The 18,672-nt window shown below is 39.8% G+C and overlaps 1 protein-coding gene across 4 annotated transcripts in view; it reads left to right on the forward strand.

The window, feature by feature from the left end:
• The first annotated feature begins 4,707 nt into the window (after positions 1–4,707).
• ankrd6b (ankyrin repeat domain 6b) overlaps positions 4,708–18,672 on the forward strand; it is a 59,242-nt gene continuing 45,277 nt past the window's right edge. For 2 of the 4 annotated variants that reach the window (XM_005475142.3, XM_005475140.3), the window contains exon 1: positions 4,708–4,867. The gene's annotated coding sequence lies outside the window, so the exon portion shown is untranslated. Of the gene's footprint in view, positions 4,868–4,895; positions 5,036–18,672 lie in introns of those variants that run through there. The other 2 variants (XM_003456036.4, XM_019346118.2) reach the window with 2 other exon arrangements.

The raw sequence follows: 18,672 nt of genomic DNA on the forward strand, positions 1-18,672 counted from the left end.
TGGAGCTTAAATCCTCAACCTGGTTACCCAGAATCAGCTTCAGGTGTGCGGGACTGCAGGAGAGATGAAGCCTCTGCCCAGGGGTGGAGACCAAGGGAACTCGGGTGCCTGATGGAATTTTTCAGCCATACCTCTGGATCATGACATGCAGTTGTGATGAGCAGGTAAGTCACAGGCAGGCAGTGAGCATGGGGAACCAGTGTGAGATGGAATCTGGTTCTTGGCGAGACGAGGGAATGTTGATCTACCACAAGATTCCAGTAACTGGATGTGCAAAGATGCCCTGGGACAATCCAGCACAAAACAGCATTGTGCAGATGCTAGCAGGCAGAACATCGTAGAAACAGCAAAGACACTTTGCTCCCAGCTCCCATCCTCTGGTAGAGTACCCAAGCTTGAAGGATAAAGACCACCTGCTGGGCCAGTAGCTTGGGGTGATGCTTGTGACCTACCACAGTTGTTGTCATAAAGATTCCACCCACTCAGACAGGGAATATTGTGTACTATGCCAGCAGAGAAGAAGAGATTAGCAGCTGGCAAAACTGCCTTTTATCTTAATTTATCTTATTATATTTTATTGTGTTTATGCTATTTTTAATGTACAGCACTTTGTGAACCCTGGTTTTATATTAAAGTGCTTTATAAATAAAGCTGGTATGGTATGGTATGGTACGGTACGGTATGGTATGGATCAAGTAGTGGCACTGCCACTGCTCCTGCTGATCCCCCAGCTTCATCTCAGAGCTCACCTGCTACAGTGGCCACCACCTTTAACCCTTATAAGTGTAACTTAAAGTTATAGTTTGTAAAATCTCACCACTACTTGTCAGTAGATTCCAAACTGCAGTCAACTGAGTTCTGTTTTTCTATCCCTCCCATTTCTAGTGCATTATTATAGGTACAGTGGCTGCTGTAGGAAAAACAACTGGCCACAGTTCATCTGTAGTGAGAAGGCTATAAAATTTTGTTAAAGGAGTCTAACACAAGTTAATGAAACAGCAAACTTCACTTTTGCCAGATGATAGTGATACTGAGGTGAGTTGCTGAGCATATCCTGAACTTTTCTGTCAATATGCGCTGTTGCTATTGCCACTGTGAGTTGCTGTTAGCCTCTGTTACCCAACATTAGTGAAACTTGCTTGAAAATTTAACCAAACTGTTCATAAGGTCTTTCAAACTTCACTTTTGCCAGATGATAGTGATACTGAGGTGAGTTGCTGAGCATATCCTGAACTTTTCTGTCAATATGCACTGTTGCTATTGCCACTGTGAGTTGCTGTTAGCCTCTGTTACCCAACATTAGTGAAACTTGCTTGAAAATTTAATCAAACTGTTCATAAGGTCTTTCAAATGTTTATGCAATTTTTTGGACACTGGCATAATATTAGCTTATAACTAGCTGTTTTTGTTGTTTAGCTGGCTTGTTGTCAGCTATCCAGCAATGGAAGGGTCACATGTCTATTGTAATTTAATGGGTAATTGTAATTGCAATTATAACAAGAATAAATAGGAATGTTTATGCACAGTTTTAGTTTAGGACATGAAGCTTGTGATGAGTATAAAAAGGATGAGGTTTTATCCAGATGCCAGTTGTGTTTCTCTCTTTTGGATTTTCACTGCTTTGGTGAAGGGGACCCCTTCTCAGATCACAAAACATAGTTATGATCCTGCATATCTTTAGTCTGAAAGTCTAGACCAGGGGTGTAAAGCTCATTTTACCAATTGGGCCACACAGCCCACTTTGATCTTAAGTGGGTTGGACCAGTGAAAAATTATGTTTGTTTTATTGGTTTGTTTTTTTATGAGAGTTTTTGGTTTGTTAAGTATCTGAGGCTGAGACCACAGAACTGTAAAAACATGATTGTTGGGCTTCATTTCTGTAACAGCACTTTTAAGATTAGCTAGTAAATAACAATTATCTAATGTTGTTCATGACACTAGTGTCATCTCCCTTAGGTAATGTAAATATAATATGCCAATATTAAATTTATTACATTAATAAATGAAATGTATTCAATTAAAAATTTACAGCAGTGAAATTTAACTCAGTTTCAAATACTGAGCTTCAGTAAAGATTCAAGTTGCATTTATTTATATTTCCTATCACTTTATATCTTCATCTCAAAGACAAGTATCTTTTACAGTGTATATATAGATGTATTGTATATAAGAGACAAATACTGTTCTTTAATTTTTGAAAGCTTATTTATATGGCCCCTCGTTTAGGAATAAGGTCCTCGATTTGTTTTGACTGGTCCTTCTGTTTGGAGCTTCCTGGTTCTGCTTCATCTTCACTGGCTATGCTGGTATTCTCTGTGCCCCAATGAAAAATATTACCACAAACAGTGTATTTTGCAACACCACAAAACAAACGATAGCATATAGCATATAGTATATAATGATATATACTATTATATATAGTATATAATAGTATATAATGATTAATGATCTCTGGACCCAGTGGAGGTGGTGAATGACATGAGAATGGTGGCTAAACTTTCATCCCTGTTGGACAACATCTCCCACCCCATGCAGGAACAAACAAAGCATTTTATCCTATTTTGTATAGTATGTTATTCTATTTTATCTTATTCTATTGTGTTTTTTCGTATTTTTTTTACTGCTCTTAACTTGTACTTTCTGCTGTGACCAAAAAATTTCCCACATGTGGGACTAATAAAGGTTTATCTTAAGGTTTATATACCAGTTAGCTTAACTTGAGTGACCCAAAAAATGTCGCTGCTGTTTAGTTTTCTGTCTTCATTTATGTCCAAAGTGATAGCAGAGCTTTAATTTTTCAGAAATCCCTGTCAGATCATGGTATATCATCTTAAGATGGAAACTAGTGAGCTAACTTGTTACTCCGTCAAACTTCATAAATCCTATTTTTCATGGATACCTGGATGTTAAAATTTTATTGTTACACCTGATAAAGCAGTCACACTGATTTTATTAAAGATGAAAGACAGTTAGACAGTTTTTAACTCTCAGTGACGCTGCAAGATTGTTTCAGTTTGAGAAATGAAGAGCAGAAACAGCTAGTGACATCAGACTTAAGAGCTGGATAGGTTTTAATCTGATTTAGCTTACTGAAAGCTGTCACCACCTGGAACAGTCATAGGCAGTACGCAAAATATATCAGGAGTAATACACACTTTTCCAAAAATACTTCATTTATGTTGGTTATCACAAAATAAATAGAGTGTAAAAAAAATTGCCAAAGGACCTCCGCAAATTAGACACATTTTTGACATAAAAGAACTCACCTACTTCTTTAGATATTAGTGGCACTGGTTAAGTGTCAGGAGTGTGGGAATGAGAAAATGGGAGTGGGACAGCTAAGCCTGAGTTTGTTCAATTTGGGCTGGCATCAGGTCATCAGATAAGTGAAGTGAATCTTTTATATACAATATATACATACTGTATATAGAAGAGTCTGCCTGCACCAAATGTTAGCTACAATAACACAAACACATTATTAGAATGAAGTAATCCAAAGTCAAGCAGTTTCTTTCATATAGATTTTGCTATGAGTTGAATTCCTACCTGTCTGTCTTTTCTTTTTTCAAACCAAGTTTTCCCCTATAATGGAGCCCCTTTGGTATTTGGACCAAACCAAATCATGAAATAAAGAGGGGGAGGCAGGGTCAAAGGCTGACTGTATTTTATTCTGTTGCAAAAAAAAAAATTAAAAAAAAAATCCAACTAATGCTAGGAAACAAGCACGTTTACAAGTACCTTGTGAAGCAAACATCATTTTGTGGTCATATGTTAATAATTGTCTTAAATAAAAATAAATAAATAAATAATTAAGTGTTCAACTGCTTTCTAGGGCCTCTGTCAGTAATGGGCCCAAAGAATCACTTGTCTCCCCCTTACGCCAACCCTGCCTCTTTTGGCTCACCTGTGGGTATGGTTTTGATGTTGAATCTGTAGCTTGGATTCTTCCTCTTGGAAGAAGCACACTGAGATGTTAGATCTCCCTGCCCCTATTGGCTGCCCCTTTTCCCAGGCTTTCAACTGTCTCTCCAGTCTTTACCACTGTCTTTGGTTGGCACCCCAGTCTACTACTGCACATCACCTGCTAAGCCAGCAGTACTACTGCTGGGATATTTCTAATTATAATTAGAGCTATTTGTTATATTTTGTAACTTTGTAGTATATTGTATTATTTAATTTAATGTATCTAATTACTGTTCTTGTCTTGGAGCAACTGTGACCATATAATTTCCTCTGGAATTAATAAAGGATTATCATTATGATTCTGATACGTCAAAGATAGATCTTAAGATATATCCTTGACATAGCATTGCTGGTAAATTACGATTTAAGTGTACTGCTGTCAATGTCATATTTTTAGAATAATTAAAAACTTCAACTAAACAAGTTTAAAACTTCAATAACTACAATATTTACAAGAATATTGTAAAACAAATTAATTGAATTAATATGTGCTATATTATCATTCTCGTGTTTTCCTCTTCAGACACAGGCGATAGAATGGAAGATAACAATAAAATGGTTGAACACTGAAATCAGTTAAAGTTAAACAGTTCCTTGACTCTGCCTGTAAAGCCAACGCGTGTTTCAATTATTGGTACTCCCGTTGGAGAAACTCTGATCAAAAATATGAGATAATGTTGGAAAGAACTGATTCTATCAGAGGAATCAAAGTGTGCGGTTTAGCAGCACTCATGGTCTGTGTGTGAACTGCAGACAGAGAGGGAGGGGGTTGCAAAAGCGGTGCGCAGTTACGGTAGTAGCTAAAGACTGTTTTCACTCAATTTCCAAGTCCACAAGATTGTGAGACTAGTAAACAGTGGAACTCAATCTAAATCCAAGGTCCGTGTGGACGTTTCTCTCCGAGGTCAGTCTCTTCGTTTGATCTCTTTATTTTGGGTGGTTTTATCTGAATGCCTGACTTTTAAACACGGTGTATACACTCCGTACATTGGATGAATCTTCCGTGTGGACTGACTTGAATTACGGCAGCAGCAGGGACGTAATTCTGTTTACTTCGAAGAAATAACTGCTAGTATGTTAATTATTTTAGCTAGTCTTATCGCCCTCAATTACTTTTAGCATGTTAATTTACTGAATATTTCCATGGATAGACAGCTGAATCCAACATTCTGTGTTCTTTATTTTTTGTATCCTTTCAACTTCTCGGCTGTAAAAGACGGATAGCTGCTCTATTTAGGTCGAACTACAACTGTAACAACAAAGTTTATAGTGGCTTTGTTTTACTTAAAATATCAGGATATGTCGTTTACGTTGGGCCTCTCTGGTATAAATTATTCTGAAAAGTAGTGTTTGTCAGACAGGTTTGGTTTTTGTCTAATTTTACATTTATAGCTTGAAATACCCTGATACATGTAAGAAATCTGTTGAAACTTATGCTGTTTATTGTTCAACAAGATCAAGATATTCCTTCGGTGTGCACAATTATAGTGTTTACAAAATAAGTTTGAAGTGAATGTAAAGGGTATATGAAAATAGAATAACTGCAGTAGTTAAATATTATTCAGGATCCACAGTGCAACGTTCCCATGCTGGTGCAAGTTCATCTACACCTGATGAGTAAAAGAACTACTTTGAAATAAATTAGGCTAAGATAAGCAAAGAGGGTATTTAAGGGTATTACGAGATATAAGCTAATTAGGAAACGCTAATCAGTGATATGTTAAAATGATAGCTTAGTACAATTTAGAAAGCTGCATCCAGAAGACAGAAAAAATAAATCTTGTGAACTAGCACTGATGAATTACAATGTGATTTGTCATAAAGCTTCATTGTTTATTAATGCTATTTTCCCATCTAGACTCCACCAGGGCTGCCCTTTGTCTTGTAAAACGGATTTTTCCCCCTCTTTGTCAGTAATTTCATTCCTGTTAACATGTGTAAACTGACTTAAATTTTGGGAAAAGGATTAGAATATGATGGTAACTGAAATTCTACTTTGTGCTATATATATGTATGTAGATTAGATGGTAGATGGACTGATTTTTATATAGCGCTTTTCTACTCCCTATATACAACATGCCACTTTACCCATTCACACAAGCACTGTCTTCTATGCTTTTAAGTGCTTACTGACTACCATTCACGCACTTTCATACTCCGATGGATGCATCGGAGAGCAACTTGGGGTTACCATCTTGCCCAAGGGTAATTGGAATATTTGGGATAAGCCAGAGTATTTTCTGAGAAACTGTTAATGGATTTAAAAATGACATTTACCTGTTCAAAGCTAATTATTCAAGTTAAACATAGGCAAATCAGAAGTGGCATTGCATTGCTTTAGAAAAAAATAAATACCCCAGTACTGCTGTAAAGTATTCCTATTTACCTTGGCAGATAAGATAAGATAAGATAAGATAAGATAAGATAAGATAAACCTTTATTAGTCCCACAAGTGGGAAATTTGTGGTCACAGCAGAAAGTACAAGTTAAGTGCAGTAAAGATTAAGAAACAAAACAACAGAATAGAATAAGATAAAAAAGAATAACATACTATACAAAATAGAACAAAATACTATATACAATAGAATAAATACTATAAAAATAAATAAAATACTGTACAAAATAGAATAAATACTTTGTTATATTGGGAAGATTGCACTTGGTACTATTGCACATCAGGAAGATAGAGCGAAAAGTTAACATTGTGTATGGGATATGTGTGTCTGCACATGTGTGGTCATCTGCAGAGACCATGTTGTAGATTTACTGTCAAGGTTAATGCTATGGCAGGCAGGATGTGGACCCAAATGCAGGACAACACACACGGGGATAACTCAAAGAGGCGGCTTTATTTGACAAGACACGGAAACATGAGGGAAAAACAGAGTCCACAACAGTGAAAAAACAGTTCTGGGGATCGCCTGCGACGAGACAGTTCAGGAGGCCAACCGCATTGAAGGCGGCAGCTCCAAAGCAGGTCCGGAGGCTGACTGCGGGGGAAGCAGCGCCGGTGCAGAAGGGACCCTCCAGGACCCCAACAGGGAAGAAAATGGGAGCGTAAATCTTCAGGTGACCTGGAAGGGGGCCGGTGTTGGTGTGGTTAGGTGGATGGATGTGGACATGCAGGCAGTGCAGGACGTAGATGGGCAGGCGTGTTGACCTCTGGCAGAGAGAGCTGGGCCAGACGTTGCACTGACCTCTGGCAGAGATGGAGCTGAACCTGATGGCGGAGCAGAAGCCGCATGCGGTTGAGCATGCAGCGGCCTGGCAGCCGCAGGAGGCTGAGCAGAATCTCCAGAGCCCCCAGCCGAAACAGGCGGGGGTGTGGAAGCCACAGATGGCTGGATGGACTCTCCAGAGCCCCCAGTGGAGACAGGCGACGACTAGGCAGACTCTCCAGAGCCCCCAGCAGAGACAGGTACAGAACCAGAAAGTGTGGAAACCTCTGGCTGACCAGAACCAGGACCAGATGGTGTGGAAACGTCTGGCTGAGGCAGAGCTGGCGGGAGCTGCATAGGGCACGCAGCCGGCTCAAAATGCAGCAGCTTGGGCTGTGCAGTGCATTCAGTCTGCTCAGGGCACTTGTCAGACAGAGACAGTGGGCTGAATGAGCTCTCAGCTGATGCAGGAAGTTGGGTCAGCTTGCCGGAGTACCCAGCGGAGGCTGCTGCAGATGACAGAGGAGGCCGGTGAAGACAGAGAGCTGGAGATTGACTCCTCATCCTCTGACCACATCGCTGCTAGAATGCTCAGGTTGGAACGTGGAGGGCAAGAGATTCTGCGTCAGCGGTGTGGAAACACCTACCCGCTGCTACTGCCGCAGTGACGTGCAGGAATTTGCCTGCTACCGCTGTGGGGTCGCGGAGAGCACCATCCGCTGCTGCTGAGGCGTGGAATGAGGGGAGCGGAAGAGATTGGCAAGCTCCTGGGCATGAAGCGCCTCCTTTGTCTGGCCCAGATCGCGGACAAACTCCAAAATCCTAGAGAGCTGGTGCAAGTGAGGCCCGAGGATCGCCTCAAAGGCATGAAGTCCAACAGATATTGTCCTTGCGTCTGAGACATGGGAAACTCGCCTCACCAGGCTCTGAATGCGGAAAAGGTACCTCTTTCGGGCTGAGTCTGCTGGGTCCATGTCTTGGTTGCGTCGTTCTGTCAAGGTTAGTGCTGTGGTAGGCAGGATGTGGACCCAAATGCAGGACTCAACACGCACGGGAATAAGTCAAAGAGGCAGCAATATTTGCTGTGAATATCCACACAAAGAAAACACAAAACATAACCTAAAAAGGAAACAGAAACCAGGAGCCGTGAGTTAACTAGAACCACTCAGAGAAACGAGGAAAACAGGGAGAGACACACAGCAACATGATGGTAACAACACAACAAGGGCAAAGGAAAACACAAATACACAAGGGAGTAACGAGGGAATGAGACAAAGGAGAAGAGCACAGCTGGAAGTAATCCCACATAACGAACGGGGAGGAAGCAAAACTGAAAACACTGAAAAAACTGAAATAGGACCCAAGACTGTAAAAGTAAAACAAGAAACAAGAAACATTCACAAAGACACAGACTAGACACTAAGACATGGAGACGTGACTGACAAAAATAGAGACTGGGGTGACTAGACATGAAACCTAGAACATGGGAAGGCGTAGAAACAGAAACCTAAAGACTATGTCATGGTCCTGTGTCTGTGTCTCAGTGTTTTGCGTATTATTGTTGTAATTTGTTATTTCTAGTGTTTAATATGAGTTTGGTTCGGTGCCTCTGAGTTTTGTCTATGGATTTCCTATTTTACTTTGAAGGTCTGTGTCTTATGTTGATGTTTCTAGTTTTGCGTCCACCTGGTTCCGTCAGTTAATTTGCATTAGCTGTGTTCCCCTTTTGGTCCTTGTTCCCCGCGTGTTTGCCTCTGTATTTATAGTGTGTGTCCTTCACTGCTTGTTGTCGTGTCGTACCACCGTTCCTGCGTGTGTGTTCCGTTCATGTGCCATTTTGAGTTTTGTATTTCGCCAGCAAAAAAGCTATGGTTCTTTTGAGTTCACTTCTGCCTCCATGAGTCCTGCACTTGGGTCCTTTTTCTGCCTGCCTACACACAGACCATGGCAAGTATGAAACACACAAGGAGAACAGTAAGGAGAACCAAATCTATGAATAATACTAAATCAAAGAATGTTAATTATTCAAAAAACAGACCCAGTACAGCAATTAATTTGGGGGTACAGGACATTTTGAACAATAGTGAATGATAACATCTTTTAAACTTCATATCCCAAGTTTGTATTGCAGCATTTCTATTTTAAATATTCTCCAAACCCAAGCTAGCTAAAAGATCGTCTGTAAAAGTTTTGGCCAGTTTTGTGTTATAGAGCAATTTTTTCAACAGTCTGTCAGATTTGTTGCAATGTTAGTGATGGAGAAGACTTCTTTGCTTGTACTGAGTTAGTTTGATTGAGAGAGATGAGTCTGCAGCTCGATCGGAAACTATTCTGATGATGAATGAATTTACTGCAGTCTTTTGCTTAGTCTTAAACCTTTATTGTCAGCTTCAAGAATGAATTCTTTGGCATGGGCCATTGCTCTGTCTCATATTACATCTGCTGTTTTAAAGTTCTCAGTGAATACTATTAAGGGAATTGGGCCAATATGCATGAATGGTTTCATCTTTCATTCCTGCCTGTGGCTATCTAGCTGTACAATTCCTCCATCTAAAGCACAAGTACGCACTGCAATAGTTGCAGAGCCTTAATATCTGCATATCGTCTACAGAGAAAATAACAAAGTCAATAGATTTTTATAGTTGTAATTATATATTATTTGTATTAATTAATACTATTTTGTAATATTTTGTTACTTTATTATTTATAGTATTATTTTATTTAGTTTAGTTAGTTACTGTTCTTACTGTCTTGAAGCAACTTTGACCACATAATTTTCTCTGATAATAAAGTATTCTGATTGTGATTGTGATTTAGGGCGCTTTGGAAAATAGGGCACAGGGTTAGAGTACAGAAAGAATAAAGCTTGTGTATTGGTTCAGAGGTGTAAGTGTGGGAGGGAAGGGGGTTGTTGAGGGTGGAGATATGTTGTTGCTCTGCGCCACAGCCAACATGCTACTTTTCCAGCTGGATTGGAGTTAAACAGAGAAGGAGATCATCAGGATCCTGTCTATCTGTTTATGCACATTAAATTTTATTTCCAGTTTACTAGAGAGGTGGTCATACAGACATCTTTTTTTTAATGAATTTGAATTAGGTGGACTTGTGTCAAAAGTTCAGTGCAAGAAAAAGCATAATCCTGTAATAAATCATTGTCCTTTAGGAGGATCGTTGACACGCGATTAATCCAACCCGATATCACAGCAAAGGGTGCAATAGACATTCTGGTCTACCATGTCCATTTCACGCTTTATCTCTCCAAAGTGTGAAATGGACACACATGCAGAAGTTGCAGTATTAGCAAGGGGAGATAATATATTTAAAGCCAAGACATTGCAAGAAAGGTATGAAGTACATTCCAGGGCCCTTAATCGCCAGAAACAATTAAGCTAGGTGGCTAATACGTATATGCATGTAAATATGTTAGTAACGTCTGCTTATTTTCATGTTCGCTTCTGCATGTGTGTCCATTTCAAGCTTTGTCTCTTCTCTTACACATTTTGCTGTTATACTGGACTAATTAATGATGTGTGTCATCACATTAGTCAAGATGTAAAAAATGGATTGGGTAATTACCACCAGAGTATTCCATCAGTGAAATCATCATATCATAAGACTTATTGAGGTCACCTGATGCAAAATGGGAGTGGGGATTGAGGCACCTGGGAAACAAACTCAAGACCACATTGTAGCTTTGCATTGTAGGTGGCTCACAGTTGATGTCATAACCCACTCCCCCTGTTCAATTATGGTTATTTACATTGGACATAGATGACCTCTTTTACGCTTCTCTGTCCAAAATGTGAATTTTGGCATCCTTTTATCCTGTTGAGGTTGGAGGACTGCAGAGGCATTAAATGATCTTCTTTCATTAGAGCATAATCTTTTAACCAAATTAATTTCTATGCACTATGGGACAGTGTTTGTTATTCTCTGTTGTGATGTTTGGATTCTTACACTCTTACACTAAGGTCAGGCTCTGCACGGTGCATGCACTGAATATAAAAAAAGCGTGAATACAAAATAACAGGACTAAATAATATAACAAAGAAATCAAATGTAAGAATTGTGTTTCAAAGTCAAAGTCAGAGTAAACTTTATTGTCATATCCGCTATATACAGTACAGTATATAGAGAGACGAGACGACGAGGCTCCAGTTACATTCTGTGCAAAAGACAAACAAGAAATATAAGAAGAGTAAGAAATAAATATACACTTTAAGACTAAGGTAAAAGGATCAATAACAATTTAAAATTTACAATTTACAGTTTGAATGGTTTAAAGTGACCTCGAAGTGATTTAAAGTGACCAGCGTGGCAGCTTGTTGTAAACATGAGCAGAATTCCTGAGAGTAAGGATTGTCCATAGAGCAGGATCTGCATTACAAAGGCAGTGGTATGTGGAGTGCAATAGAGGCAGTTAACGGTTTGTGTGGGTGTATGTGGTGGGGGGAGTGGGAGAGCTGGTAGTGAGTTCAAGAGCTTGATGGCTTGTGGGAAAATGCTATCTTGAAGTCTGGAGGATTGGGCCCCGATGCTGCGATAGCGTCTGTCGGATGGAAGGAGAGAAAAGAGTCCATGTGAGGGGTGTGAGGGGTCAAGAACGATGCAGGAGGCCTTACTGATGCAGCTCTTGTGTAAGATGTCCTGTAGCAGAGGGACAGATGTTCCGATGATCTTGGCAGCTGCTTTAACAACGCGTTGCAGCTGGCCAAGATCGCCAACTTTGCATTTACCAAACGACACGGAGATGCAGCTGGTCAGAATATTCTCTATGGTGTCCCTGTAGAGCATGGTGAGGATGGGAGGAAGAAGGTTGGCCCGCTTCAGGTGTCTCAGGAAGTGTAGGAGCTGCTGGGCCTTTTTGGTGTTGGAGGTGGTGTTGGTGGTCCAGGTGAGGTCTTCTGAGATGTGAACTTCCAGGAACTTGATGCTGTTAACAGTCTCTACTGTGGAACCGTGGATGCTGAGTGGTGTGTGGGTGGAGCGAGTCGACAATCATCTCCCTGGTTTTGTTCACATTCAGTGACAGGTTGTTCTCGCTGCACCAGAACGCCAGCTGCTGAACCTCTGCTGCTGACGAGTCCAACCATGGTTGTGTCGTCAGCGAACTTGATGATGTGGTTAGAGCTGTGTAGGACGGTGCAGTCGGTTTAACATAAATAACTGACATCTCTTGTCGCATTCCAACTTACCGATTCCAAGCAGTTATCTTTTTTCTTTTCTGTTGAAACAGGCTTTCTGTTGAGTATTTTTTTTTAATTGATTAATAATTTTATCTTAAAGCTACTTGTTAATCTTACTGTGTTTTATTTAATCTTTTGTATTTTTCTATTTTGGTACCTAGCATTCTTGATTTTTTTAACCTTTTGTGTATGGCACTTTGTGACTGCCTGTCTATGAAAAGCGCCTAATAAATAAACTTTACTTACCTACTTAGTTATCCATTTGTTGAATGATATCTAGCTCTTGCGAACAACTTTTTTAGGTGTATTCAGACATCCAAAATACTACCGTGTCTTCACTCGAGCTCAACTTTTGACCAACTCTGCAGTGATGCATTTTGTTTACATGCCAGTTTAGGGTATTATTTTAACAATCTCAGAGATAACCTTCTTGGCACTGTGTCCTGTTGTTACACAACAGCTTTGATGACATGTTCTCATGTACAATCTTGAATACCGAAAGATGAATGTCCTTTAGACACCACACATTATTGCTATAACTATGGAAGCAAATACCCGATGTTCCATTGGGAGCTTTTTGTTTTCATATAGCCACATTTAAAGTATTTTCACGGCACAAAGTAGAATACAGCCAAGAGAAAAAAAAGAAACACCTTCTTTTAGACATAAACTGGTATCTGTTTATCATACACTCGGGTTTTATGCATGTGTGTAAATTCTTACAATTGGTCAGTTTATTGTGCTCTTCTGTTTTCTTAGGTGATATAGTATAGAATATTGTATGCTATTTTCATTCTCATGCTTATGTTTCTATCTGCACTATTTATTTAAATAAATACTGTTACATCTGGCCTAACATTAACGATAGTAGGTTCTTATGCATGACTGACCTCAGGATTAGCCAGCAGTGCATTAGGCCCTCGTTTCTGCATGAAAAAGCACAAATTTTCGGCAGCGACTAAGCTGATTATAATGCTTTATAATGCTTTCTCTTTGCGACTCCATGTGGATGATACTGTTCAGATTGAAACAGACACTTGACAGCACATAGTTTCTGATATTTTCCTCCAGGACATACTTGTTAAGGTTTATGTTTCTTCATAACTCTTGAAAAAAGCGTCTTTTTTAAAACTTAAACTATTTTTAACCCAAGCTGACTCATCTTTGCTTGACATTCTGGCACTAGCAAGCAAACAAGTAAATTCTTGTAATGTTAAAACAAGCAAATAAACAAGGGAAGTGCACAAAACAAACAAACCTTTGATAATTTGTCTTTAAGGAAAAACAAAACCCGAAGGAGCTCTTTATTTTAGTAAGGGACGCGGTTACTGGACCGCCAACCTGGAGCCAGGCCTAGGGGAGGGCCTCAGGAGCAGGGCTGGTATATATGGAAATAAATTTTGAAAATGATTTGAGAAAAAAAAAATTCAAATCAGTCGATATTTATATATATATTACAATATAAATTAAATTACTATTTATGCCATGTTTAAAGGTTAATTTTGATTTTAAATAATATTTATTTTCTGTCATGAGTTGAACATGATAAATGTGCTGTAGTACATTATCTTACCATGTTTTCAAATGTAAACAATGGAGAATATAAACAAAAGTGACTTTTGGTCCCTGGGCTGTCTGTTAAGGTATTAAGTTTGGTAACGCTGTTGCTTGAGTATTTGGTAACATTTTCTTTTCTCATTTTGTATTTTATCTCGCTCACACACCTAACATGACAACCATTAGTACATGTGCTTCTGCTGGTTGATCCTCCTACGCTGTGTACATCAACCTAGCCTGATATGGCTGTAGAGGGTCTGGGCTCCACCACTCTGGAGCTGCCCTCTTTGACAGGTGGTGTACAGGGGTGCAAACTCAGCTCAGTGAATTCAAGCATAGTACCATTATAGGATGCCACTTTTGCATTTTGCAAGTCCAGTTGTGAAATTTCCTCGCCACTAAATATTCCCCAGTCAGTTGTTAATGGTATTAAGTGTTGCTGCTCACAGAGCAGGATCAGCGTATGCTCAGGCACATAGTGTGCACAGGTCTTCAACTTTGTGCAGAGATGAGTGTTCTCAGAAGAGTTAAAATTGTTAAAGCTACAAAGTGTGGGTCAACATCATATTAAAACCTGTGGATTGAATGGGGTGCCACTCAAATTCATATGCGTATGATGGCCTCAGTGACTGCCTTAGTCTAGAACTCAAATGGATATCACTAAATGCTGTATTTCTTTTCTTGAGATACCCTGCTAGGCCTTTACTGCTGCCACCTTCAGTTGCTGTTTTTTGTGGCTTTCTTTGTATCTATTTTGTATTTATTTGTTTATTTGGGATCAGGTGACTGACTTGGCTATAAAAAACTATTGTTTAGTTACAATGTCTGTGACTGGTCTGTGTGCTTCTTGTGTACAAACATTAACAACCATAAAGGCAAAGAAAAAGGCTGCATAGATTAAAATAACCATACTGCATATGAGAAATGTTGTACCAGATAGGAAAAATAGAAATGGTCTGTCAAAATCTAGTAAAAGGTGTGGGCCTGTAAAGTATGGCGTCTATGTCCTGATCGCGGTCCAGCTATTGGTAATCTAGGCCAGCAGTCCCCAACTTTTTTTGCGCCACGGACCGGTTTAATATCAGACAATACTTTCACAGATTGGCCTTTAAGGTGTCGCGGATAAATACAGAAATAAAATGATACGACCGAGTGGTATTTTGTAAATATAATAATAAACGCAAATTCACTGTGTAATTGTGTAACTTTATTAGCAACATCCTCCTGAAACGTACCAACAACATTGAGAGTAACATTCTCCTCTCTGCCCCTTAATGCTCTCTCATCGCTATGGTAACGTGAAAATATTTCCTTCAAAATAAGACACACAACTACACCACGGGAAAAGACCCAGGAAAACCGAGTTAACGATACAAACCCTGAAAACCATAAATTGCACACCCAAGCCTCAACTATCACGGCCTGGTACAAAACGACTCAGGGGTTGTGGACCGCTGATCTAGGCTATATAGTATCTGTGTATTGAAAGCTCATGCAGAGCACCATGGGACTCCACAGATGTACTTTACAGATATGAGCACTCACAGAAGCATAACACATGACCTAAATACTATAATGGCAAATGTTCAGCGGGCAGTGTTGTGGCTCAGAGCACAAGCTCATTTTTGTGTGTTTATGATCCGCCTCATTGCACAAAGGTAATACAGCTAGAGTTTTTGATGTTTTCACCTTCAGAGTCAGATAGTCTCAAAGTGCTCTTTCTATTTAATAAGCTAAATGTGCAGGCTGTAATCTCTTTTTATAATTTTGTGTGCAAGTTGAGAGTGCGACAGGTGAAAGCAAAACTGAACATGATGCACACCAGACAGGAGGCTATCGAAGAAAAACAGGAAGTACAAGGAACACACACATTGACACACAGACTGATGGAACCCAGGGAACAGAGGAAGGGAGAGAGAGAGCGAGGGACGAGAGAAACCAGACACACACACACATCCAGAGACATGACTGGGCAAACAGGGAACTAGACGAACATGAAGACAATACTGACCTAACTGGGTGAATGCTGAGGGAAGGAAACAGAGACAAGACAAAGACGTGAACAGGACCAATTAACAACTTAGATGAGAAATACTGAAAAAACTCAAACTAAACTAGGAAACATAAAATACACAGAGAACTCCAAAACACAGGAAATTATTGTAATATTGTGTACTTAGTTATTACATTTAAATTAAATAATCAAAACATAAATAATGGGCCTTATGTGGCATTAACCCGTAGTGACACACACTAGATGACCCTGTGCAGTCCCTTCCCTGAGGCCTCCAGCTATCACTACTGCTGCTCAATGGTCATCAGGAAAATAGCCTGTTTCCAAACACCGACTGCAGAGTGTCCAGTCTCTGATGAAGTGCTCTGTTAAGCTAATACAGGGATGCCTTGTTCAGCTCATCCACATATCTGTTTTTGTAGCGTATTTTGTGATATGCTACACAGTGGATTTCCTCCTCTTCGTTGGCCTGGCACTCATATTATAAATGGACCCAATCGCAGTTGACATCACAGCTCCAGGGTGGTGGTATTTTAAATGGTTATGCACTGCAGTATTGCTGTTGTGGAAGGAAAGCTTTGCTTTGCACAGTCTGAATGTAACTTTATTGTATTTTTGTGAAATGTCTTGATGCATACTCAATCATCCAGGTAAGTAAATCTCCAAAAGTTGATTCTGTTCATCTGGACGTAGCGTTTTCAGTGGGAGAAACGTTTCGTCACTCATCCAAGTGACTTCTTCAGTCTCAGCTGACTGCAGGTTTCCCCAATCTTATAAACAGTACATTTGCATAATGTCTGAAACCAGCCCACTGAAGGAACAATGGGCTGGGAGGTCAGTTCCTTCATTATAATTATGCAGATTCTCATGACCATTGATCAAGGCCTACTGATCAAGACCACTGATCAATGGCCATGAGTACCATTCACAGAGAGTTGGGGAATGGCTGCAATCACAGCATTGTAAGATGGTGAAAGATGTTCCCTTAGGCCCCCTCCATCTCTGAATCGAGGAGGGGGCCTAAGGGTACATCCATTCCCCAACTCTCTGTGAATGGTACTCATGGCCATTGATCAGTGGGCCTTGATCAGTGGGCCTTGATCAATGGTCATTAGAATTTGCATAATTTGCAGTCAGCTGAGACTGAAGAAGTCACTTGGATGAGTGACGAAACGTTTCTCCCACTGAAAATGCTACGTCCAGATGAACAGGATCAACTTTTGGAGATTTTTGTGAAATGCTTTCTTAATTTTTGAAATCGCTGTTTCCATTTTCTTCTGCCCTCCTGTTTTGCCATTAGTGCTATGTTCTTCTTCGTTAGTATTGAGTGCAGTCTTGGCAGACGATGTAGGGGATACTGCCCCCATAGCTTCCCGTAGCGTATTGCAAAGAAAAAAGACTTGTTGTGAACAGAATCCTTTTGTGAGTGGCCTGACTGATCTGGGTTACTCAGGCCTTTGTTCAGATTCGTGAGGTGGGCGGGACTTGAGGGGAATAGTGTTTATTAACAGTCTGAATTCCCAAATGTGATCTTCTTAATTTCAAATTAATCTTAATTTCTTTGTCAAATAATTACAAGTGAAAATCAGAATTGAAGGAAAATAAGTCAGCTCACTTAAAAACCATCTTCAAATTGGAGCCTAATTTTTCAATTTTATTCTTTTAATCATCTCATTTTGGGTTCCTGACATCCGTCTCACTGACATGTCGTAGTTTACTTCATCATTGCCAGCTTTAAGAACCTTTTTGCTGGATTAAGCAATTTTTCATACCCTAGTAGTAACTTTATCAATAAACAGTATTAACAATTATAAAACAGAAATAACATACAAACATTTATTCATAATACAGGCATTACATCTCTTTTAATAATTTTCCCTTTTGAACTTAAGAAATTCAGCTTGCATGGATTGTGCATCAGAAGGATGTTTTTTTTCTGGAGTGAGCAGGTTGCAGGTTTTCCTTCCCTGACCCCTGTGAAAAGTAAGGGCTTGGCATTTCTTGTTTTTTGTGCTCAGTTCTGAGTTCCTAAAAGTTTGCACAAAAGCTTTGTTGTCTAGCTGTGAGCGAAGAGCCTCACTGTGACTGCCAAGGCTTCTTTGTGTGCATGGGACTCTGGCTGCACAGACTCTTCAGCAGAATCAACAGGAATGTGGTCTGGAAGAGAATTACCCCCCTTTTTTTAATTCAGTTTCACCTGGCAGCAGGGAGCCATTCAAATGTTACTATGGTGCATTGGCACTCTTTTTAGCCTCTGTCAATCAGCCTCTGAGAGTAGTGACATAGGCCTGTGAGCTTTCTTTGCCATTCCACCGTTTGTGTGATCTTATTTTAATTTTGGAGGGAAGTTTCAAGGAAACTTTTAAACCGCCAAGTCTTATAACAGACTGCATGATTTCTATAAATCTATGTTGCTTATGGCAGTGGTCCCCAAACTTTTTTGCGCCACGGACCGGTTTAATGTCAAACAGTATTTTCATGGACCGGCCTTTAAGGTGTCGCGGATAAATACAACAAAATAAAATGATACGACCAAGACAAAAACTGTGGTATTTTGTAAATATAATAATAAACGCGAATTCACTGTGTAATTGTGTAACTTTATTAGCAGCATCCTCCTGAAATGCGCCAACAACACTGAGAGTAACATCCTCCTCTCTGCCCCTTAATGCTCTCTGGTCACTGTGGTAACACGTAAATATTTTTTTCAAAATAAGACACACAACTACACCATGGGAAAAGACCCAGGAAAACCGAGTTAACGATACAAACCCTGAAAGCCATAAATTTCACA

Source organism: Oreochromis niloticus, linkage group LG15 (genome assembly GCF_001858045.2).
Source record: "Oreochromis niloticus isolate F11D_XX linkage group LG15, O_niloticus_UMD_NMBU, whole genome shotgun sequence".
NCBI lineage: Eukaryota > Metazoa > Chordata > Actinopteri > Cichliformes > Cichlidae > Oreochromis > Oreochromis niloticus.